Source organism: Bufo bufo, chromosome 3 (genome assembly GCF_905171765.1).
Source record: "Bufo bufo chromosome 3, aBufBuf1.1, whole genome shotgun sequence".
Taxonomy (NCBI): domain Eukaryota; kingdom Metazoa; phylum Chordata; class Amphibia; order Anura; family Bufonidae; genus Bufo; species Bufo bufo.
This window is the reverse complement of record NC_053391.1, coordinates 38661769-38686499: the sequence shown is the minus strand read 5'-3', so window position 1 is coordinate 38686499 and position 24731 is coordinate 38661769.

Genomic DNA, 24731 nt, shown 5'->3' with positions numbered 1-24731 from the left:
AATGGCCCACCCTGTATTTTTACAGCGTTCACCACGCATGATTAGTAACATGATACCTTTATAGATCAGGTTGTTACGGAGGCAGCGATACCAATTATGTGTAGTTATTTTTATTTTTTTCATTTTTTTAATAACTTATAAATGAACGGATATGGGTTATATGCCATACATGCCATTAAGACGAAGGGGTTAATATGCCTGGCCTTTTTTTTAAAGCTCCTTTTATTTTTTTAAAGGGGTTGTCCAGTGTCATTAATGGAGTTTTCTGGAAGGGACATGTTTTAACATAGAGACACTGTATCGAGACAAGTCTTATTAGACTTGTATGCTCTCCATTAAAGATAAACCAATGACTGTAGAGTCTAAGGATTCGTTAGATATAAGATAATCACGTTACTACCAGATGATGGTGAATGGTACTGTTTATTGGTGGTAAATGTCCTCTTCGGTCCACCTATGCCACTAGTGGATGGTGTGATCAACACTGAGGGCAGAGTCCAATAAGTTACCATTTTCTTGTTGATGTTGTTATCCGTTGACACGCAGGAGAGGAAAAACCCCCTGTGGAGGAAACCTCTAGGGAACCATGGCGTAAGGACTACCCTTCCCTTGGGCACAAGAGGCAGCTTGTGGACTAGAAGCGCTGGCGGTCAATTCATTGATTCGTGGAAGAATCTTCATCGACTTCCTGCTGCTTCTCTGCTCCTGCTACTCTGCAGGTTATGACCCTCGGGTTACTCCTAGTGGCAGTTGGAAATGAAACTGTAGGACCAGGACTGTTATATCACAGTACCGATAAGTCGTCAGGAGAGTACATAGAGGTCAGAGGTTGGAATTTGAGTCTCATACAAGGACAGCAATTCTCGGTGGATTTTCCTGGTGAGTGTGATGTCATCAAGAGGCTCTGCTATAACATGATGGTTTTCTCCCACTGATCTATTGCGGACATCTGTATATATAGTGGAGCTGCTCACTTCCAGTGGTTTATCCTCCTCCAGATCCTGTGGACGATCTCTCTCACAATTCTGCCAAATGTTCTGCCAAGAGATAAAATAGCATTGTAATAGTTGTAACCACCTGCAAGTTTACCCTGTAGACCCATCAGCAGACTATAAGCTTCCATCAGTGAATGGACTCCACACCACACTCTGCTGATAGAATCACAGGTAATGGAGGGAACTTTCAATAATCCCCATATTTCCCTCTCAGTTACGATGACCCACCTGCGATGACGTATGACAGGTTCTTGTATTGGCTTTTTGACCTGCCATCTGGCATTGGCAAAAGTGAATCCACAGAATAGCTTTTGATCTTTATCGGCCATTGGTGGCTTATTGGCTTCGGTGGAGGATAGGACATCATTCTTTTTTTTCGATGTCATCACTGGTAGCTGTGGAGAGAAGATCCAAGATCCTGTGTTTAACAAGAAAGGGCACAATGGAACTTTACTACTACCCACATCTTCCCTGGATCCAGTACTTACTGGTCCTGGTTGGAATGGTGGACAAGCTGCTGCTTCCCCTATATCTGTCCACTCAATGTCCATGAAAAATGGATGTTCCCTGATGTTACATACCGCTAACTGGCGACTCTCTGGTGACTTGATTAAGAGCTGGAAAAAAATATATTGAAGACATTTCAGAATTGTAGATCACACTTTCCAATGTAGTCCCTAGTTTTCAATGTCATATTTAGCCGCTGTTGTACTGCTATATATTTTTATACTCACCCTCTCTATGAGGTTTCTGGCTTGTGGGTCGAGTTGTTTTGGGTAGGTGGGAACATCGTTGATCAGTGACTTCTGAATTTTTTCAGGAAATATACTGGCAGAGAATGGATATTTGCCAGTAGCCATCTCATATATCGTCACACCAGCTGAGAACCAGTCCACTGCCGTGTTGTAGGGCTTCTCCAGAAGAATCTGTAGAAATATCAGGGAGACAATAAAAAAATAAGAGCATTTTCCAGAGCAGCAGAAGTCATGGAGATGTCCAGCCCTATGCACAATGAGAAGCACATAGATGATTCCTCACCTCGGGTGCCATGTAGCTAAGAGTTCCGGCATATGGTGAGATCTTCCTTTCCCCAAAGATGTTCATCACGGCAAGACCGAAATCGGCAATCTTCAAGTGACCGGCGCTGTCCATTAAGATGTTGTCTGGTTTTATGTCTCTATGTATGATGCCTCTGTTATGGAGAAACTGCAGCCCACAGATGATCTCAGCTGCAAAAAATCTGATTACAAAAAAAGAGAAAACATCAACATTCACTATGAGACCAATAAATGATATAAAGATGGATGTTCCTGACAACTATTGTCTTTATCTAAGATATCTATGTTCTGCCTTACCTGGTGACTGGAATGGTGAATGGGGCTTTGGCATGTATGAGGTCACCTAGGTCTCCTCCGCTGAGAAACTCCATGATGAAGAAGGCATAGTCCTGTGATAAAGACAGAGCATATCATGCAAGTTTCAAAAAAACTTAACTATGGAATATTAGAGTGCATATATATACCCTGCTTTGGAGATGTTATGCTTCCCAAGTAGAAGAAGCCAGAGGTTCAGGTTGACCTACCATCATAGTGCAAGTCTTGGAACTCATTTAAGTACAACAATGTTGGCAAAAGTAGGATGGGGTTGGAAAGAACTGACCTACTCACAAAACCCAGTAGTGAATAAGACTCTTACCTTGGTCTGGAAGGTGGCATAAGCGTGGGTGAATAGTGGACTTTTCCCAGTCACCTCCAGGACCTGTCGCTCAATCAGAACGTTGTTTCTAAAGGTCTGAAGCAGGACCCTCTTCTTCACCAGCTTCACTGCCAGTTGTTGTTGGCAGTCGGGATGTGTGGCCAGCATGACCTAGAGGAGACAGAACATTAGAACTTGAGGAATGGCGCATCCTGCCATGAGAAGACATGAAATCTTTATTTTGCTATAGTCATATTACTACACAAAAGGAAAAAGTGACAACAACTCCTGATACTTACTTTACCAAAAGCACCCTCTCCAAGAATTTTATGGAAGGTGAAGCTTTCCAGTCCAGTCACAATGATGGGGGTTTCCGCTGGGGTTGTCACTGGTAGAGAGAAGAGACATTATAGTTAATATTCCTGCGTTTGGCCTCTAATAGTAATTACGATATGAGAGGATAAGAATTTTATGGGGCATGAAAGACAAAAATGCTCATTAATCATGTTCATAAGTGGACAAACCCATTGATACGTTATTGGGGGATATTGGCTCTAGGTGTCTTAGATCTGCACTCACCTGACAGCTGTTCCATCTCAGTGTTATAGGACGTGCTGGGTCCATCTTCAGCTTTTCCCCCTGTCTTTTCTCCCCTCTTCCTCTTTTTTAGGATACTCTCCTGTATAGGGCTTCCAGGTCTTTTCGAAGCCTTGATAATTTTTTCTTTGCCGCCATCTTTCGCCTTCTCTGATGTTTCTATTCTCCTCCTCTTATTTGGCGGCTGAACTCTCCTCTTTCTCTTCCTTTTTCTTTTTTTGGGAAGATTCTTTGGAACCTCCATGTTCAGCCCATAGATGTCACTGGGCTGAGGAAGGTCCTGTGCGCCTTCAGCGCGTTCCATGATGACACTTGGAACGGCTTGGCTAACAGGCCCTCTTTTCTGGTCTTTGAACAAAACCAAAATTTGCTGAGCGCAAGTAAAAGTCGCCTTCACCCGTCAAGTGATGAAGAAATATGGCCGAAAGTCAGGCTGCAGAAAGCTAGAATCAATTGTTATATGACATCACAAAGGCATCTGTGACATCACCACATTCTAAAGGTCACCTGACTTTTCAGAGGTACCTGTGTCATGGCTGGCTGTCAAAGGTGACATGACATTACAGGTACCTGTGACATCATCAGCCTGGCTGACAGGCCTGTGTTTATCAGCAGTTTTAAAGGTCCATGATTTTCTATTTACTAAGTCTCTCTAGCATTTATCATTTATATTATATCCAGTTTATTCCCAGAATAAAAACTCTCCTCTACAAACATCTTAACAATGTAACAAGATGCAATTCTACTCTAATTATGCATCTTGTTAGGGAAAATTATACATTGTGTCCAGGGTAGACATGGTGTCCCTTCATTCAGCTGATTGTCGGCTACCAATTACACAAGGATAGACATTCCTAAGGATACATCATTAATATTTAGGACAAGAATAAGACATGCTCTTTCTTTGAAAATGAATGGGTCCGCACCGTTCCAAAAAATTGCGGAACAGATGCGGACCCATTCATACGGTCGTGTGAATGAGCCCTAAGGTCTGTTAAGAACGGATAAACTGTCTATTTTTAACAGACTTTTTTTTCACTGATGCCTTTCTGAGAAATGGGCATTAAAAATGGACACATTCAATTGTATGGCGGCAGTCGGTTAGTGAAAAAAACAGACAAGATAGAACATGTTCTATTTTTTGACATCCGTTATTCACTGGCCGTCAAAAAAACTGCCGGGTAAATAACCTCGTAGACTACCATTGGCCTTAAAATGGATGTGTGATGGCCGTTAAAAAAACATCCATCACATGTCCGTTTTTTTTTTACTGTCATGTACATGTAGCCTAAGGCCTTTTTATGCTACTTTTGTATTTTTCTTTGCTACCATTTTTGAGTACACTATGTTTTTCTGTCATTTATTTACATTTTTTTTTATACCATTTAGCAATCATTTTACATAATGTGATATATTTATAGAGTAGGTTGACACTGCTATGTGTGTATATTATTTGCTGCTTTGTATAATATTCAATCGCATCCACCCCTACAAGCAACAGCCAGTTTGGACCAAATGCCGGATTCTCATTTTTCAAATCTGACATGTGTCAGTTTATCTGGTATTAATTTTGGAATGGTTTTACTTATCCAAGCCATTCTGAGATTGTTTTCTCGTGACACCATACTTCATGTTAATGGTGAATTTGAGTTGATATGTTTTACCTTTATGCATAAGAAAAAATCCCGCTATTTTCAAAATTAGAATTTCTCTGCTTTTAAAACGGATAGTGATACTTCATAAAATAGTTATTACTTTACATTCCCCATATGTCTTCTTTATATTGGCATCATTTTGTAAATGTTATTTTATTTTTTTAGGAAGTTAGAAGGCTTAGAAGTTAGAAACATAGAAACATAGAATGTGTCGGCAGATAAGAACCATTTGGCCCATCTAGTCTGCCCAATATACTGAGTACTATGGATAGCCCATGGCCCTATCTTATATGAAGAATGGCCTTATGCCTATCCCATGCATGCTTAAACTCCTTCACTGTATTTGCAGCTACCACTTCTGCAGGAAGGCTATTCCATGCATCCACTACTCTCTCAGTAAAGTAATACTTCCTGATATTACCTTTAAACCTTTGCCCCTCTAATTTAAAACTATGTCCTCTTGTAGCAGTTTTTCTTCTTTTAAATATTCTCTCCTCTTTTACCTTGTTGATTCCCTTTATGTATTTAAAAGTTTCTATCATATCCCCTCTGTCTCGTCTTTCTTCCAAGCTATACATGTTAAGGTCCTTTAATCTTTCCTGGTAAATTTTATCCTGCAATCCATGTACCAGTTTAGTAGCTCTTCTCTGAACTCTCTCCAAAGTATCAATATCCTTCTGGAGATATGGTCTCCAGTACTGAGCACAATACTCCAAATGAGGTCTCACTAGTGCTCTGTAGAGCGGCATGAGCACCTCCCTCTTTCTACTGGTAATTCCTCTCCCTATACACCCAAGCATTCTGCTAGCATTTCCTACTGCTCTATGACATTGTCTGCCTACCTTTAAGTCTTCGGAAATAATGATCCCTAAATCCCTTTTCTCAGATACTGAGGTTAGGACTGAAGTTTAGAAGCTAATTTTAAAATTTTTAAGAAAATTTCCAAAACCCACTTTTTTAATGACCAGTTCAGTTAAGAAGTCACTTTGTGGGGCCTACATAGTAGAAACCACCCATAAATCACCACATTTTAGAAAATACACCCCTCATTTTACACCTCCCCTGATTTTACAAACTTTATTAAACCCTTTAGGTGTTCCATAAGAATTAAAGCAAAGTAGAGGGGACATTTTAAAATGTAATTTTTCAAGTAACACAGCAAGGGTTAACAGCCAAAGAAACCTAAATATTTTTTACCCGGTTTACAGAAAAACCCCATATGTGGTCGTTACCTGCTGTATGGGCACACGGCAGGGCACAGAAGGATAGGAGCGCCATATTGTTAACAGAGGGCAGATTCTGCTGGAATGGTTTTCAGGTGTCATGTCACATTTGAAGAGACCCTCAGGTAAACCTAGAAAGAAAACCCCAAAAAGTGACCCCATATTGGAAACTACAACCCTCACAGAATAAATCAAAGGATGAAGTGAATGCTTTGGCTATAAAAATGAAAAATTAACTTTCATATCCAATAAAACATTGCTTTATCACCAAATTTTTCATTTTCACAAGGGGTAAAAGGAGAAAATGCACCTCACAATTTGTTATGCATTTTGTCCTTAATATGGCAACGCCATATATGCGATCGTAAACCGTAAATCATTTTTTGTGGAGGTGAAGTGGGCAAAAATGGCAATTCCGTCAGTGTTTTTTATTTTTATTTTTTATGGGGTTCCTCTTGCAGTAAAAGTGATATGATCATTTTATTCTGTCGGTTGATATGGTTATGCCGATACCAAAATTATAGAGTTTTTTTTATGTTTTATGACTTTTTTTTAGTATAAAATCACTTTTGTGTTAAAAATAAATGTATTTTACAACTTTTTAGTTTTTCACCAATGCTGTATATTTTATTGGTATCATTTTGCGGTACTTATGGCTTTTTGATCACATTTTTTTTGTGGAGGTGAGGTGACAAAAACAGCAATTCCGTCATTGTTTTTAACAATACAGGGTGGGCCATTTATATGGATACACCTTAATAAAATGGGAATGGTTGGTGATATTAACTTCCTGTTTGTGGCACATTAGTATATGTGAGGGGGGGAAACTTTCAAGATGGGTGGTGACCATGGCGGCCATTTTGAAGTTGGCCATTTTGAATCCAACTTTTGTTTTTTCAATAGGAAGAGGGTCATGTGACACATTAAACTTATTGGGAATTCACACGAAAAAACAATGGTGTGCTTGGTTTTAACGTAACTTTATTCTTTCATGAGTTATTTACAAGTTTCTCTTTGTTTACAGCCATTGACATGTCGCCGAGGTTAACACGTGAGGAGCGGATAGAAATTGTGTTGATGTCTGGTGAACGCAGTAACCAGGTCATTGCAGCAGATTTCATAACCACATTATGGGTTGTTAGGTCCGAGCATTCCTAGATGAACAGTTTCCTGGAAAGTGGATTGGTCGTCGTGGGCCAGTTGAATGGCCCCCAAGGTCTCCCGATCTGACCCCCTTAGGACTTTTATCTTTGGGGTCATCTGAAGGCAATTGTCTATGCTGTGAAGATACGAGATGTGCAGCACCTGAAACTACGGATACTGGAAGCCTGTGCTAGCATTTCTCCTGCGGTGTTGCTATCAGTGTGTGAAGAGTGGAGAAGAGGGTTGCATTGACAATCCAACACAATGGGCAGCACATTGAACACATTTTATAAGTGGTCAGAAACTTGTAAATAACTCATGAAAGAATAAAGTTACGTTAAAACCAAGCACACCATTGTTTTTCGTGTGAAATTCCCAATAAGTTTGATGTGTCACATGACCCTCTTCCTATTGAAAAAACAAAAGTTGGATTCAAAATGTCCAACTTCAAAATGGCCGCCATGGTCACCACCCATCTTGAAAAGTTTCCCCCCTCACATATACTAATGTGCCACAAACAGGAAGCTAATATCACCAACCATTCCCATTTTATTGAGGTGTATCCATATAAATGGCCCACCCTGTATTTTTACAGCGTTCACCACGCATGATTAGTAACATGATACCTTTATAGATCAGGTTGTTACGGAGGCAGCGATACCAATTATGTGTAGTTATTTTTATTTTTTTCATTTTTTTAATAACTTATAAATGAACGGATATGGGTTATATGCCATACATGCCATTTGGACGTAGGGTTGTGTCCAAATGCGTGAAGGGGTTAATATGCCTGGCCTTTTTTTAAAGCTCTTTTTATTTTTTAAAGGGGTTGTCCAGTGTCATTAATGGAGTTTTCTGGAAGGGACATGTTTTAACATAGAGACACTGTATCGAGACAAGTCTTATTAGACTTGTATGCTCTCCATTAAAGATAAACCAATGACTGTAGAGTCTAAGGATTCGTTAGATATAAGATAATCACGTTACTACCAGATGATGGTGAATGGTACTGTTTATTGTTTATTGGTGGTAAATGTTCTCTTCGGTCCCTCTATGCCACTAGTGGATGGTGTGATCAACACTGAGGGCAGAGTCCAACAAGTTACCATTTTCTTGTTGATGTTGTTATCCGTTGACATGCAGGAGAAGAAAAACCCCCTGTGGAGGAAACCTCTAGGGAACCATGGCGTAAGGACTACCCTTCCCTTGGGCACAAGAGGCAGCTTGTGGACTAGAAGCGCTGGCGGTCAATTCATTGATTCGTGGAAGAATCTTCATCGATTTCCTGCTGCTTCTCTGCTCCTGCTACTCTGCAGGTTATGACCCTCGGGTTACTCCTAGTGGCAGTTGGAAATGAAACTGAAGGACCAGGACTGTTATATCACAGTACCGATAAGTCGTCAGGAGAGTACATAGAGGTCAGAGGTTGGAATTTGAGTCTCATACAAGGACAGCAATTCTCGGTGGATTTTCCTGGTGAGTGTGATGTCATCAAGAGGCTCTGCTATAACATGATGGTTTTCTCCCACTGATCTATTGCGAACATCTGTATATATAGTGGAGCTGCTCACTTCCAGTGGTTTATCCTCCTCCAGATCCTGTGGACGATCTCTCTCACAATTCTGCCAAATGTTCTGCCAAGAGATAAAATAGCATTGTAATAGTGGTAACCACCTGCAAGTTTACCCTGTAGACCCATCAGCAGACTATAAGCTTCCATCAGTGATGGACTCCACACCACACTCTGCTGATAGAATCACAGGTAATGGAGGGAACTTTCAATAATCCCCATATTTCCCTCTCAGTTACGATGACCCACCTGTGATGACGTATGACAGGTTCTTGTATTGGCTTTATGACCTGCCATCTGGCATTGGCAAAAGTGAATCCACAGAATAGCTTTTGATCTTTATCGGCCATTGGTGGCTTATTGGCTTCGGTGGAGGATAGGACATCATTCTTTTTTTTCGATGTCATCACTGGTAGCTGTGGAGAGAAGATCCAAGATCCTGTGTTTAACAAGAAAGGGCACAATGGAACTTTACTACTACCCACATCTTCCCTGGATCAGTACTTACTGGTCCTGGTTGGAATGGTGACAAGCTGCTGCTTCCTCTATATCTGTCCACTCGATGTCCATGAAAAATGGATGTTCCCTGATGTTACATACCGCTAACTGGCGACTCTCTGGTGACTTGATTAAGAGCTGGAAAAAAATATATTGAAGACATTTCAGAATTGTAGATCACACATGGTCCATCACCACGGTGATGGACCATGTGATTGGAGCATGTGATCTGACGTCACCAAAGGTCCTTTAGCCCACAGCTCATCATTAAAGAAGTAAAGAAGAGACCGGGAACTACGCGAACAAGAGGAGAAGGTGAGTTAATTTTTTTATTTTTTTTTTAACCCTTAATTGATCACCTACTAAGCATTTTGTTTTCAGAATGCTATTATTTTCCCTTATAACCATGTTATAAGGGAAAATAATACAGTGAATAGACTGTCACCTAGCAACCATGCGTGAAAAATCGCACCGCATCCGCACTTGCTTGCGGATGCTTGCGATTTTCACGCAACCCTATTCACTTCTATGGGGCCTGCGTTGCGTGAAAAACGCAGGCATATAGAGCATGCTGCGATTTTCACGCAACGCACAAGTGATGCGTGAAAATCACTGCTCATCTGAACAGCCCCATAGAAATGAATGGGTCGGGATTCAGTGCGGGTGCAATACGTTCACCTACCGCATTGCACTCGCGCGGAAATCTCGCCCGTGTGAACGCAGCCTTAGTGCTATCTGGACACTGTATAGCATTACTTATATAAGATATGTACAGTATGTATGATTCAGCTATTAATGCAGTGCACTCTGGTCACTCTTATTACTTGGTTAATGTATGGCTTTCTATAAGCACTACATGGCGGTGTTATTTATCTGTTATCCAGTATTTATCTCAGTATTGAATGCAATTCTCTCTTCTATTTGGCACCTCGTTGACATCATGTATTTGTTATCACTCTTTGCACTATATATTTGGATGATGATTGGCCTTATCTGGGCACTGTATGGCAGTACTATTTATCATGGCACTGTTAACCATGCACTACTGAAGGGGCGAGCTCTGGGCACTTGATGACAGTGAGTACTGAATGACAGTATTATTTGAGCTCTAGGTGGCAGTGTTAAAGGGGTTGTCCCAGGAGAAAAAAGGGGTAGATGGGTGTAAAAAAACATAAAAAAACGCCATACTTAGGCCTCATGCATATGACTGTATGTATTTTGCAATCCGCTAATTATGGATACTGTCTGTGTTCACATCCACATTTTTTTAAGGACCCATTGACTTTAATTGGTCGTGGTCCGCAATTTGTGGGCAAGTATAGAACATGTTCTATCTTTTTTGCAGAACGGACTTACGGATGTGGAAACCACATGGATCATCCGTGTGCTTTCAGCATCCGTATGTTCTGAAAAAAGGTAGAATGTGTCAGCAAATGCAGACAACTGACCCATTGAAGTCAATGGGTCGGCAATAAAAATTACGGACAGCATCTGTATTTTGCTGATCAGCAGACCGCAAAAGGGACACGGTTGTGTGCATGAGGCCTTACCCTCATAGATTCTCGGGCGATGCTCTTCTGGTGCTTACCGCTTCTCTGCTTCTCATATTGCCACTGTACAGACACTGCAGCTCTGTTCAAGAGAATGGGGCTGTTCTGTGTTTCCCTGCACAGTGGACCTATATTCTATACCAGGGATCAGCAACTATCGGCACTCCAGCTGCTGCGAAACTACAACTCCAGCATGCACACTTACTTATCTGTTTTTGTAACTCCCAAGGTGGATTCTGGGAGTTGTAGTTCCAGTACAGCTGGATAGCCGGAGGTTGCTAATCCCTGTTCTATACTATACTCCTCCAGAGCTGCACTCATGATTCTGGGAACTTGGCGCTAATTGACAGTCGCCATAGTAACACGCTCATCTCGCCGCCATTTTGCCCGTCTTATTGGAAACAGTCAACAAGCTTATGTCAGACACACCCTTTAACCCCTTAGGGACCGGGCTCATTTTTACCTTTACCCTAAGTTCACACTTGTGCGTTTTACAGCGCGTTCGAACGCGGTGTAAAACGCATAACCGATGCAAACCAATGCTTCCCTATGGGACTGGTTCACATTTTCGCGTTTTACAGCGCGTTCGAACGCGCTGAAAAACGCCCGACGCAATATAACAAGTTCCTTGAGCTTCTTTGGGGCGTTTTGTCGCGCGTTTGCGGCCATAGGACACTGCTGTCAATCACACAAACGCGCGTAATACGCGCTTTGACTATGGACAAAAACGCGCACAAAAACGCGCATATCAAATACGCTCAGGTCTGAACCCAGTGTAAGAACCGGGCCATTTTTTGCAAATCTGACCAGTGTCACTTTATGTGGTGATAACTTTAAAACGCTTTGACTTATCCAGGCCCATTCTGAGATTGTTTTTCGTCACGTATTGTACTTCATGAAACTGGTAAAATGGAGAAAAAAAAATCTTTTTTATTTATAAAAAAATACCAAATTTACCAAAACTTTGGAAAAATTTGCAAATTTTTAAGTTTCATTTCCTCTACTTCTGTAATACATAGTAATACCTCAAAAAATAGTTATTACTTTACATTCCCCATATGTCTACTTCATGTTTAGATCTTGGGAATGATATTTTATTTTTGGGGATGTTACAAGGCTTAGAAGTTTAGAAACAAATCTTGAAATTTTTCAGAAATGATCCAAAAAACACTTTTTAAGGACCAGTTCAGGTCTGAAGTCACTTTGTGATGCTTACATAATAGAAACCACCCAAAAATGACCCGATTCTAGAAACTACACCCCTCAAGGTATTCAAAACTGATTTTACACAAGGTTTTAGGTGTTCCACAAGAATTAATGGAAAATAGAGATACAATTTCAAAATTTTACTTTTTTGGCAGATTTTCCATTTTAATAATTTTTTTCCAGTTACAAAGCAAGGGTTAACAGCCAAACAAAACTCAATATTTATGGCCCTGATTCTGTAGTTTACAGAAACACCCCATATGTGGTCGTAAACTGCTGTACGGGCACACGGCAGGGCACAGAAGGAAAGGAATGCCATACGGTTTTTTGGAAGGCAGATTTTGCTGAACAGTTTTTTTTGACACCATGTCCCATTTAAAGCCCACCTGATGCACCCTAGAGTAGAAACTCAAAAAGTGACCCTTATTTTAGAAACTACACCCCTCAAGGTATTCAAAACTGATTTTACAAACTTTGTTAACCCTTTAGGTGTTCCACAAGAATTAATGGAAAATAGAGATACAATTTAAAACTTTCACTTTTTTGGCAGATTTTCCATTTTAATATATATTTTTTCCAGTTACAAAGCAAGGGTTAACAGCCAAACAAAACTCAATATTTATGGCCCCTGATTCTGTAGTTTACAGAAACACCCCATATGTGGTCGTAAACTGCTGTACAGTCGTGGCCAAAGTTTTGAGAATTACATAAATATTCGAAATTGGAAAAGTTGCTGCTTAAGTTTTTATAATAGCAATTTGCATGTACTCCAGAATGTTATGAAGAGTGATCAGATGAATTGCATAGTCCTTCTTTGCCATGAAAATTAACTTAATCCCAAAAAAACCTTTCCACTGCATTTCATTGCTGTCATTAAAGGACCTGCTGAGATCATTTCAGTAATCGTCTTGTTAACTCAGGTGAGAATATTGACGAGCACAAGGCTGGAGATCATATGTCAGGCTGATTGGGTTTAAAATGGCAGACTTTGACATGTTAAAAGGAGGGTGATGCTTGAAATCAATGTTCTTCCATTGTTAACCATGGTGACCTGCAAAGAAACGCGTGCAGCCATCATTGCGTTGCATAAAAATGGCTTCACAGATAAGGATATTGTGGCTACTAAGATTGCACCTCAATCAACAATTTATAGGATCATCAAGAACTTCAAGGAAAGAGGTTTAATTCTTGTTAAGAAGGCTTCAGGGCGTCCAAGAAGTCCAGCAAGCGCCAGATCGTCTCCTAAAGAGGATTCAGCTGCGGGATCGGAGTGCCACCAGTGCAGAGCTTGCTCAGGAATGGCAGCAGGCAGGTGTGAGCACATCTGCACGCACAGTGAGGCGAAGACTTTTGGAAGATGGCATGGTGTCAGGAAGGGGCAGCAAAGAAGCCACTTCTCTCCAAAAAAAACATCAGGGACAGATTGACTTCTGCAGAAAGTTTGGTGAATGGACTGCTGAGGACTGGGGCAAAGTCATATTCTCCGATGAAGCCTCTTTCCGATTGTTTGGGGCATCTGGAAAAAGGCTTGTCCGGAGAAGAAAAGGTGAGCGCTACCATCAGTCCCTGTGTCATGCCAACAGTAAAGCATCCTGGAGACCATCATGGTGTGGGGTTGCTTCTCATCCAAGGGAGTGGGCTCATTCACAATTTTGCCCAAAAATACAGCCATGAATAAAGAATGGTACCAAAACACCCTCAACAGCAACTTCTTCCAACATTCAACAACAGTTTGGTGAAGAACAATGCATTTTCCAGCACGATGGAGCACCGTTGCCATAAGGCAAAAGTGATAACTAAGTGGCTCGGGGACCAAAACGTTGACATTTTGGGTCCATGGCCTGGAAACTCCCCAGATCTTAATCCCATTGAGACTTGTGGTCAATCCTCAAGAGGGCGGGTGGACAAACAAAAACCCACTAATTCTGACAAACTCCAAGAAGTGATTATGAAAGAATGGGTTGCTATCAGTCAGGAATTGGCCCAGAAGTTGATTGAGAGCATGCCCAGTCGAATTGCTAGAGGTCCTGAAAAAGAAGGGCCAACACTGCAAATACTGACTCTTTGCATAAATGTCATGTAATTGTCGATAAAAGCCTTTTAAACGTATGAAGTGCGTGTAATTATATTTCACTACATCACAGAAACAACTGAAACAAAGATCTAAAAGCAGTTTAGCAGCAAACTTTGTGAAAACTAATATTTGTGTCATTCTCAAAAACTTTTGGCCACGACTGTACGAGCACACGGCAGGGCACAGAAAGAAAGGAATGCCATACGGTTTTTGGAAGGCAGATTTTGCTAGACTGTTTTTTTGACACCATGTCCAATTTAAAGCCCCCCTGATGCACCCCTAGAGTAGAAACTCAAAAAAAGTAACCCCATTTAGAAACTACACCCTCAAGGTATTCAAAACTGATTTTACAAACTTTGTTAACCCTTTAGTTGTTCCACAAGAATTTATGGAAAATATTTTTTTTACTGTACGGGCACACGGCAGGGCACAGAAGGAAAGGAATGCCATATGGTTTTTGGAAGCAGATTTTGCTGGACTGTTTTTTTTACACCATGTGCCATTTGAAGCCCCCCCCAAATGACCCCATTTTAGAAACTACAGGATAGGGTGGCAGTTTTTTTGGTACTAGTTTAGGGTACATATGATTTTTGGTGCTCTATATTACACTTTTTGTGAGGCAAGGTAACAAGAAATAGCTGTTTTGGCACCGTTTTTTTTTGTTATTTACAACATTCATCTGACAGGTTAGATCATGTGGTATTTTTATAGAGCAGGTTGTCACGGCGCGGCGATACCTAATATGTATACTATTTTATTATTTATCTAAGTTTTACACAATGATTTCATTTTAGAACAAAAAAAATCATGTTTATTGTCTCCATAGTCTGAGAGCCATAGTTTTTTCAGTTTTTGGGCGATTATCTTGGGTAGGGTATGATTTTTGCAGGATGAGATGACGGTTTGATTGGCACTATTTTGGGGCGCGTATGACTTTTTGATCGCTTGCTATTACACTTTTTGTGATGTAAGGTCACAAAAAATAGCTTTTTTTACACTGTTTATTTTTATTTTTTTACGGTATTCATCTGAGGGGTTAGGTCATGTCATATTTTTTATAAAGCATGTTATTACGGACACGGCGATACCTAATATGTATACTTTTTTTTTTATTTATGCAAGTTTTACACAATGATTTCATTTTTTAAACCCAAAAAATCATGTTTTAGTGTTTCCATAGTCTGAGAGCCATAGTTTTTTAAGTTTTTGGGCGATTATCTTGGGTAGAGTATGATTTTTGCGGGATGAGATGACGGTTTGATTGGCACTATTTTGGGGTGCGTATGACTTTTTGATCGCTTGCTATTACACTTTTTGTGATGTAAGGTGACAAAAAATTGCTTTTTTTACACCGTTTTTATTTTTATTTTTTTTACAGTGTTCACCTGAGGGGTTAGGTCATGTGATATTTTTATAGAGCAGGTTATTATGGACGCGGCGATACCTAATATGTATACTTTTTTTTATTTATGTAAGTTTTACACAATAATAATATTTTTGAAACCATGTTTTAATGTCTCCATAGTCTGAGAGCCATAGTTTTGGGCGATTATCTTAGGTAGGGTCTAATTTTTTGGGGGATGAGATGACGGTTTGATTGGCACTATTTTGGGGTGCATATGACTTTTTGATCGCTTGCTATTACACTAAGCGGCGATATCTGATATGTATACTTTTTTTTTATTTACTTAAGTTTTACACAATAACAGCTTTTTTAAAACAAAAAATTATGTTTTAGTGTCTCCATATTCTTTTTTTTGGTAAATTCTCTTTTTATTAAATTTTCCATTTAAAATTAACATATCACATATCACAAGGGGAGGACACCTCGGGACGCAGCCCAAGAGAGTTCCTCCATAAGGCATGAGTGATAAAATAGTAAACACATAAAGTGCTATAAAAGTAAACAGAAAATATGTAACAGGAAGGCACCAAGGAAAATTAAATGGCAAATATACAATACCAGCATATCAGGGTATTCCTTCATTAAAGGTGCAGCCCAGTAAACAAGAAACATCAGGTAGTTCGTAGGGGGGAAGAAAGACCCGGGTAAGAGGGGAAGGAAAGCGAGGGGGGACAGAAATAGAAAGACAACAGTACAGAAAGAGCGAAGAAGGAAGGAAAGGCCAAGAGAGATAAACAAGAGCCTCACACCTTAAAGGGGTTATCCCACTTAGCAGTTTCATACTTACCTGCTGCCACCGCGCGTTCACTTCCTGGATTCTGGCTGGGGGCGGGCTTCATCTTGATTGAAGACTTCTCCCGGCCGCGCCGCGCGCTGGACTGAACGCGCACGCTGCCGCGCATGCGCAATGTGACTTATTTCTGGCCAGTATAGTACAGAGCCGGCGTGCGCGTTCGCAGCTTTGTACTATTCTGGCCGGGAAGAAGTCACCGTCGCGCATGCGCGGCAGCGTGCGCGTTCAGGACAGCGAGTGGCCCGGCCGGGAGAAAAGAAGAAGTCTTCTGGGCAAGCGCGACCATCGGGATTTTGCGGAAGAGCGGTGGTCGTAACCAGGGGAGACCGAGTCACAACAATAAGGTAAGTGGGGATGAATTTTCTCCTAATCGGTGGGAATTTGTTAATAAAGTATATTTACAAAAATGATCACTGTCAAATCATTAACAGATTTAACAGTGATCATTATGATGGGATAACCCCTTTAAGCAGCGAGAAGAAGTTTATAGTCGTGGGTAGTTTGAAATGTCATCCAGCTTTTCCATGTCTTAAGAAATTTATTTTCAGTGTTCATTAGCGAAGCGGTTAGATCCTCCATCCTCATTATTTCCTGAATTTTACCCAGCCACAGAGACATCGTAGGCACAGTCGTCTGCCTCCAAAGGCATGGGATACATGCCCGAGCAGCATTGACCAAATGTCGTATCACAGATTTTTTATAAGTCGCCATGGATAGGTCACACTGGTGGAGCAGGAAGAATGCTAGTGATTTCGGGAGGTCGACCGTGGTGAATTTGGACGTGATCTGCCACACCTTATCCAAAAATTGTGTTAGTGCCCGGCATTCCCAGAAGATATGTAACAAGGTCCCCCTGGTTTCACCACAGCGCCAGCATAGTGGAGACACTGTAGGGAATATGGCATTCAACCTGCATCTAGAGAGTAGTTTAAACCCTACTTCCTGTATGTTACTAGCTATAGAGGTTTTATGCGTGCACGAATAAATCCTGTCTTTCTGCTCGGTCGGGAACGTCACTCCCAGGTCCTGTTCCCATTGTGTCATGTATTTCGGGGGGGGGGGGAGTTCAGGAAACAGTCTGCTTTGTCTCTAACGTATTAAGACGCCTGTGGTAGCGTAGAGAGGAAATGGCGGAGTTGTTGGGACTGCCAGTCAGTCAAAACAGGTGTATTGGAATCCAGATGTGGAATCGTCCATGAGTCCGTCACGATAAAGTGATGTGCCCGGAAGACATTGTTAGATAGTAAAGTCCTGAAACTACCCTGTTCAAGCCCAGGTGTGAAGTGAGGATTTCCCAAGATCGGGTACAACGGTGAGGGCGAGGGTGAAATGTCCGCATTATCCGCAGTGGAGGGGAAGGCGCGAAGGGTTGGGCCAATGGTTGGATGGAGACGTGCTTGCAAGGGGACATGTGCGTCCAACCATAGTTTTGCCGCCGTGTCTCCATATTCTGAGTCTTAGTTTTGGCGATTGTCTTAGGTAGGGGCTCATTTTTTGCGGGATGAGGTGACGGTTACATTGGTACTATTTTGGTGGGCATACGCCTTTTTGATCGCTTGCTGTTGTACTTTTTGTGATGTAAGGTGACAAAAAAATGGTTTATTTAGCACAGTTTTTATTTTTTACGGTGTTCATCTGAGGGGTTAGGTCATGTGATATGTTTATAGAGCCGGTCAATACGGACGCGGCGATACCTAATATGTCAACTTTTTTTTTTTACCAATTTTTTTAACTTTATTTGGGGAAAATTACGTTTTTGTTTATTTTTACTTGAAACTTTTAATTTTTGGGGGGAAAACTTTATTTTTTCTACTTTTTTTCACTTTATTTTTTGTCCCACTTTGGGACTTTAACTTTTGGGGGTCTAATCCCCTTTACAATGCATTCCAATACTTCTGTATTGGAATGCATTGGCTGTATGAGTAATACTCTGTGTATTACTCATACAGCTTCCGGCCTGTGAGATCCAGGGGGCTGGATCTCACAGGCTCGTCACCGGAAGGCAGCGCCGATGCCTAAGGCAGGCATCGCGCTGCCTTCCATGCCATCGGGTTCCCCTATACAGCTGCACGGGGACCCGATGCCATATCCGATAACCGCCGCAACCTCCCATAAAAGCCGCAAACCGCAGGTCTGAATTGACCTGCGGTTTGCGGCGATTGCCGACACGGGGGGTCACAGGACCCCCCGCGCATTGACCCAAGGTGCCCTGCTCAATGATTTGATCGGAAATACACAGGATATACAGGTACGTTCTGTGTCCTTAAGTACCAGGACATCAGGGCGTACCTGTACGCCCTGTATCCTTAAGAGGTTAACAGAGGTTTTCATGGCCTTAGATATTTATGACCTTTTCTCAGAGTGCCAGACCCCCACCCATCTTATACTGATCAATATTTAAAGGGGTTATCCAAACTATAAAACATGCCCCCTCCAATGCCCAGGCAGCTAATATAGATTCAACTTACCCTGCTGTGACGGGGACGAGCCTCCCTAGCATCACGGGTGACTGGTACCCGTCGCAGCCTGCTATTGGCTGCTCCCCATCGCTGGATTTTTTTGATCTGCGCAACGGAGCGACACGGCTGCCGGGGTCAGTATAATCTATATGAGGGGCCCGGGCATTGGGGGGCATGTTTTATAGTTTGGATAACCCCTTTAAAGAGGACCTGTCCCTATAAAATGCAATGCATCTGAAAGCACCATGTTATAGAGCAGGACGAGCTGAGCAGATTGATATATAGTTTTGTGGGAAAAGATTAAAGGGGTTCTCCGGGAATTAAGAAAATGAAAATACGGTACTTAAACATGACTTTATTATAAATATATTCCCATATACCTTTCATCAGTTATAATGGTCTGTTTTGTCTGAGAAGCCAACATTAGGAGAAATAAAATGGCCGCCGTCCTATTAGTACACACAAAACCTGTCCTAATCACACAGGAGAACAAGTTACTTCACGACATAGCTAAAGAGCTGCCTCATCCTGCTCTCTGCTCTGCTTGTCAGGGGTTATGATCCTGAATACAGATAAGAACGTTAGCTGAATCTCTGTAGTCTCTGTACTTCATGTCTCCTCATGAACTCTGTTCCTACAAAGATTCAGCTGAAAATCTTATCATCTGTATTCAGGATCATAATCCCTGACAAGCAGAGCAGAGAGGAGGATGAGGCAGCTCTTTAGTCCAGTGTTGTGAAGTAACTTGTCCTCCTGTGTGACTAGGACAGGTTTTGTGCGGCCATTTTAATTCCCCTGATGATTGCTCCCCAGACAAAACGAGCCATTATAACTAATGAAAGGGATTTGGGATTTTTTTTTATAATAAAGTAATATTTAAGTATTTTTATTTTCTTGATTCCCAGAGAACCCCTTTAAAGGGGTTATCCAATTTCAAGACCCCCCCCCCCAACAAGTGCTTGGCCCCTCACCGGTAATATACTTACCCCACTCACCTCTTCTCACTGCCTCGCCGGAAAACGCCACATTGCCGCTGGTTTTGCACCGTTCGCCGGAGCATGCGCAGTAGTTAAAGCGATGCCGTGCCAACAATGGGCATCGCAGCGCGCATACTCCGGCGAGGCAGTGCACAGACGCGGGATCTCAGCCGGACCTTGGGATGACGCAAGGGAATAGGAGGGCGGGCATATGCAGAGGCTGGGGCGGGGGAACAATGAAAAAAGGCAGGGCAGCCTGGGCACCAACAGAGTGAACGCCGCCCCTGGGCACCTGCGAGGACTCATTTGCATATCAATCAAAGTTTGTTTTTTCCAGCTTCTGCAAGTGTAAAGACAAAGGTACCATAACATTCATGTATAGGTGTGCCATAGGGCAATGTAAGCACTGTGTATGGCCATATGGAGGTGACAGACTCCCTTTAACCACTTCAGTTCCCCTAACTTAACCACTTGCCGCCGCCCTAACGCCGAAAGGCGTCATCTCGGCGGCTCTCCCAGGTCACACTAACGCCGATTGGCGTCATCTCGCTTGAGCCGAGATTTCCTGTGAACGCGCGCACACAGTCGCGCGCGTTCACAGGATCGGAAGGTAAGAGAGTGGATCTCCAGCCTGCCAGCGGCGATCGTTCGCTGGCAGGCTGGAGATGCGATTTTTTTAACCCCTAACAGGTATATTAGACGCTGTTTTGATAACAGCGTCTAATATACCTGCTACCTGGTCCTCTGGTGGTCCCTTTTGTTTGGATTGACCACCAGAGGACACAGGTAGCTCAACAATATGTAGCACCAAGCACCACACTACACTACACCCCCCCGTCACTTATTAACCCCTTATTATCCCCTGATCACCCCATATAGACTCCCTGATCAACCCCCTGTCATTGATCACCCCCCTGTAAAGCTCCATTCAGACGTCCGCATGATTTTTACGGATCCACTGATAGATGGATCGGATCCGCAAAACGCATACAGACGTCTGAATGGAGCCTTACAGGGGCGTGATCAATGACGGGGGTGATCACCCCATATAGACTCCCTGATCACCCCCCTGTCATTGATCACCCCCCTGTAAGGCTGCATTCAGATGTCCGTATGATTTTTACGGATCCACTGATACATGGATCGGATCCGCAAAACACATACGGACGTCTGAATGGAGCCTTACAGGGGAGTGATCAATGACGGGGTGATCACCCCATATAGACTCCCTGATCACCCCCCTGTCATTGATTACCCCCCTGTCATTGATCACCCCCCTGTAAGGCTGCATTCAGATGTCCGTATGATTTTTACGGATCCACGGATAGGATCCGCAAAACACATACGGACATCTGAATGGAGCCTTATAGGGGGGTGATCAATTACAGGGGGGTGATCACCCCATAAAGACTCCCTGATCACCCCCCTGTCATTGATCACCCCCCTGTCATTGATCACCCCCCTGTAAGGCTGCATTCAGATGTCCGTAATGATTTTTACGGATCCACGGATAGGATCCGCAAAACACATACGGACATCTGAATGGAGCCTTATAGGGGGGTGATCAATTACAGGGGGGTGATCACCCCATAAAGACTCCCTGATCACCCCCTGTCATTGATCACCCCCCTGTCATTGATCACCCCCCTGTAAGGCTGCATTCAGATGTCCGTATGATTTTTACGGATCCACGGATACATGGATCGGATCCGCAAAACACATACGGACATCTGAATGGAGCCTTATAGGGGGGTGATCAATAACAGGGGGGTGATCACCCCATATAGACTCCCTGATCACCCCCCTGTCATTGATCACCCCCTGTAAGGCTGCATTCAGATGTCCGTATGATTTTTACGGATCCACGGATCGGATCCGCAAAACACATACGGACATCTGAATGGAGCCTTATAGGGGGGTGATCAATGACAGGGGGGTGATCACCCCATATAGACTCCCTGATCACCCCCCTGTCATTGATCACCCCCCTGTCATTGATCACCCCCCTGTAAGGCTCCATTCAGACATTTTTTTGGCCCAAGTTAGCGGAAATTTTTATTTTTTTTCTTACAAAGTCTCATATTCCACTAACCTGTGTCAAAAAATAAAATCTCACATGAACTCACCATACCCCTCACGGAATCCAAATGCGTAAAAATTTTTAGACATTTATATTCCAGACTTCTTCTCACGCTTTAGGGCCCCTAGAATGCCACGGCAGTATAAATACCCCACATGTGACCCCATTTCGGAAAGAAGACACCCCAAGGTATTCGCTGAGGGGCATATTGAGTCCATGAAAGATTGAAATTTTTGTCCCAAGTTAGTGGAAAGGGAGACTTTGTGAGAAAAAAAATAAAATCAATTTCCGCTAACTTGTGCCAAAAAAAAAATAATTCTATGAACTCGCCATGCCCCTCATTGAATACCTTGGGGTGTCTTCTTTCCAAAATGGGGTCACATGTGGGGTATTTATACTGCCCTGGCATTTTAGGGGCCCTAAAGCATGAGAAGAAGTCTGGGATCCAAATGTCTGAAAATGCCCTCATAAAAGGAATGTGGGCCCCTTTGCGCATCTAGGCTGCAAAAAAGTGTCACACATCTGGTATCGCCGTACTCAGGAGAAGTTGGGCAATGTGTTTTGGGGTGTCATTTTACATATACCCATGCTGGGTGAGAGAAATATCTTGGTCAAATGCCAACTTTGTATAAAAAAATGGGAAAAGTTGTCTTTTGCCAAGATATTTCTCTCACCCAGCATGGGTATATGTAAAAAGACACCCCAAAACACATTGCCCAACTTCTCCTGAATACGGCGATACCACAGGTGTGACACTTTTTTGCAGCCTAGATGGGCAAAGGGGCCCACATTCCAAAGAGCACCTTTCGGATTTCACAGGTCATTTACCTACTTACCACACATTAGGGCCCCTAGAATGCCAGGGCAGTATAACTAGTGACCCCATTTTGGAAAGAAGACACCCCAAGGTATTCCGTGAGGGGCATGGCGAGTTCCTAGAATTTTTTATTTTTTGTCACAAGTTAGCGGAAAATTATGATTTTTTTTTTTCTTACAAAGTCTCATATTCCACTAACTTGTGACAAAAAATAAAAACTTCCATGAACTCACTATGCCCATCACGAAATACCTTGGGGTGTCTTCTTTCCAAAATAGGGTCACTTCTGGGGTAGTTATACTGCCCTGGCATTTTAGGGGCCGAATGCGTGAGAAGTGGTTTGAAATCAAAATCTGTAAAAATTGGCCGGTGAAATCTGAAAGGTGCTCTTTGGAATGTGGGCCCCTTTGCCCACCTAGGCTGCAAAAAAGTGTCACACATCTGGTATCGCCGTACTCAGAAGAAGTAGGGCAATGTGTTTTGGGGTGTCTTTTTACATATACCCATGCTGGGTGAGAGAAATATCTTGGCAAAAGACAACTTTTCCCATTTTTTTATACAAGTTGGCATTTGACCAAGATATTTATCTCACCCAGCATGGGTATATGTAAAATGACACCCCAAAACACATTGCCCAACTTCTCCTGAGTACGGAGATACCACATGTGTGACACTTTTTTGCAGCCTAGGTGGGCAAAGGGGCCCATATTCCAAAGAGCACCTTTTGGATTTCACCGGCCATTTTTTACAGATTTTGATTTCAAACTACTTCGCACGCATTTGGGCCCCTAAAATGCCAGGGCAGTATAACTACCCCACAAGTGACCCCATTTTGGAAAGAAGACACCCCAAGGTATTTCATGATGGGCATAGTGAGTTCATGGAAGTTTTTATTTTTTGTCACAAGTTAGTGGAATATGAGACTTTGTAAGAAAAAAATAAAAATAAAATCATCATTTTCCGCTAACTTGTGACAAAAATAAAAAGTTCTATGAACTCACTATGCCCATCAGCGAATACCTTAGGGTGTCTACTTTCCGAAATGGGGTCATTTGTGGGGTGTTTGTACTGTCTGGCCATTGTAGAACCTCAGGAAACATGACAGGTGCTCAGAAAGTCAGAGCTGCTTCAAAAAGCGGAAATTCACATTTTTGTACCATAGTTTGTAAACGCTATAACTTTTACCCAAACCATTTTTTTTTTACCCAAACATTTTTTTTTTATCAAAGACATGTAGAACATTAAATTTAGAGAAAAATTTATATATGGATGTCGTTTTTTTTGCAAAATTTTACAACTGAAAGTGAAAAATGTCATTTTTTTGCAAAAAAATCGTTAAATTTCGATTAATAACAAAAAAAGTAAAAATGACAGCAGCAATGAAATACCACCAAATGAAAGCTCTATTAGTGAGAAGAAAAGGAGGTAAAATTCATTTGGGTGGTAAGTTGCATGACCGAGCAATAAACCGCTAAAGTTGTGGAGTGCCGATTTGTAAAAAAGGGCCTGGTCTTTAGGGGGGTATAAACCTGTGGTCCTTAAGTGGTTAAACTCCCTTAATGACCAGACCACTTTTTACAATTTTGCACTACACTACTTTCACGCTTTATTGCTCGGTCATACAACTTACCCCCCAAATGAATTTTACCTCCTTTTCTTCTCACTAATAGAGCTTTCATTTGGTGGTATTTCATTGCTGCTGACATTTTAACTTTTTTTGATATTAATCAAAATTGACTGAAATTTTTGCAAAGAAATTACATTTTTCACTTTCTGTTGTAAAATTTTTCAAATGTAACTACATTTCTATATACATTTTTCTCTAAATGTATTGTTGTACATGTCTTTGATAAAAAAAAATGCAATAAGTGTATATTTTTGGGTTTGGGTAAAAGTTATAGCGTTTACAAACTATGGTGCAAAAATGTGAATTTACGCACTTTGACTTTCTGAGCACCTGTCATGTTTCCTGAGGTTCTACAATGCCCAGACAG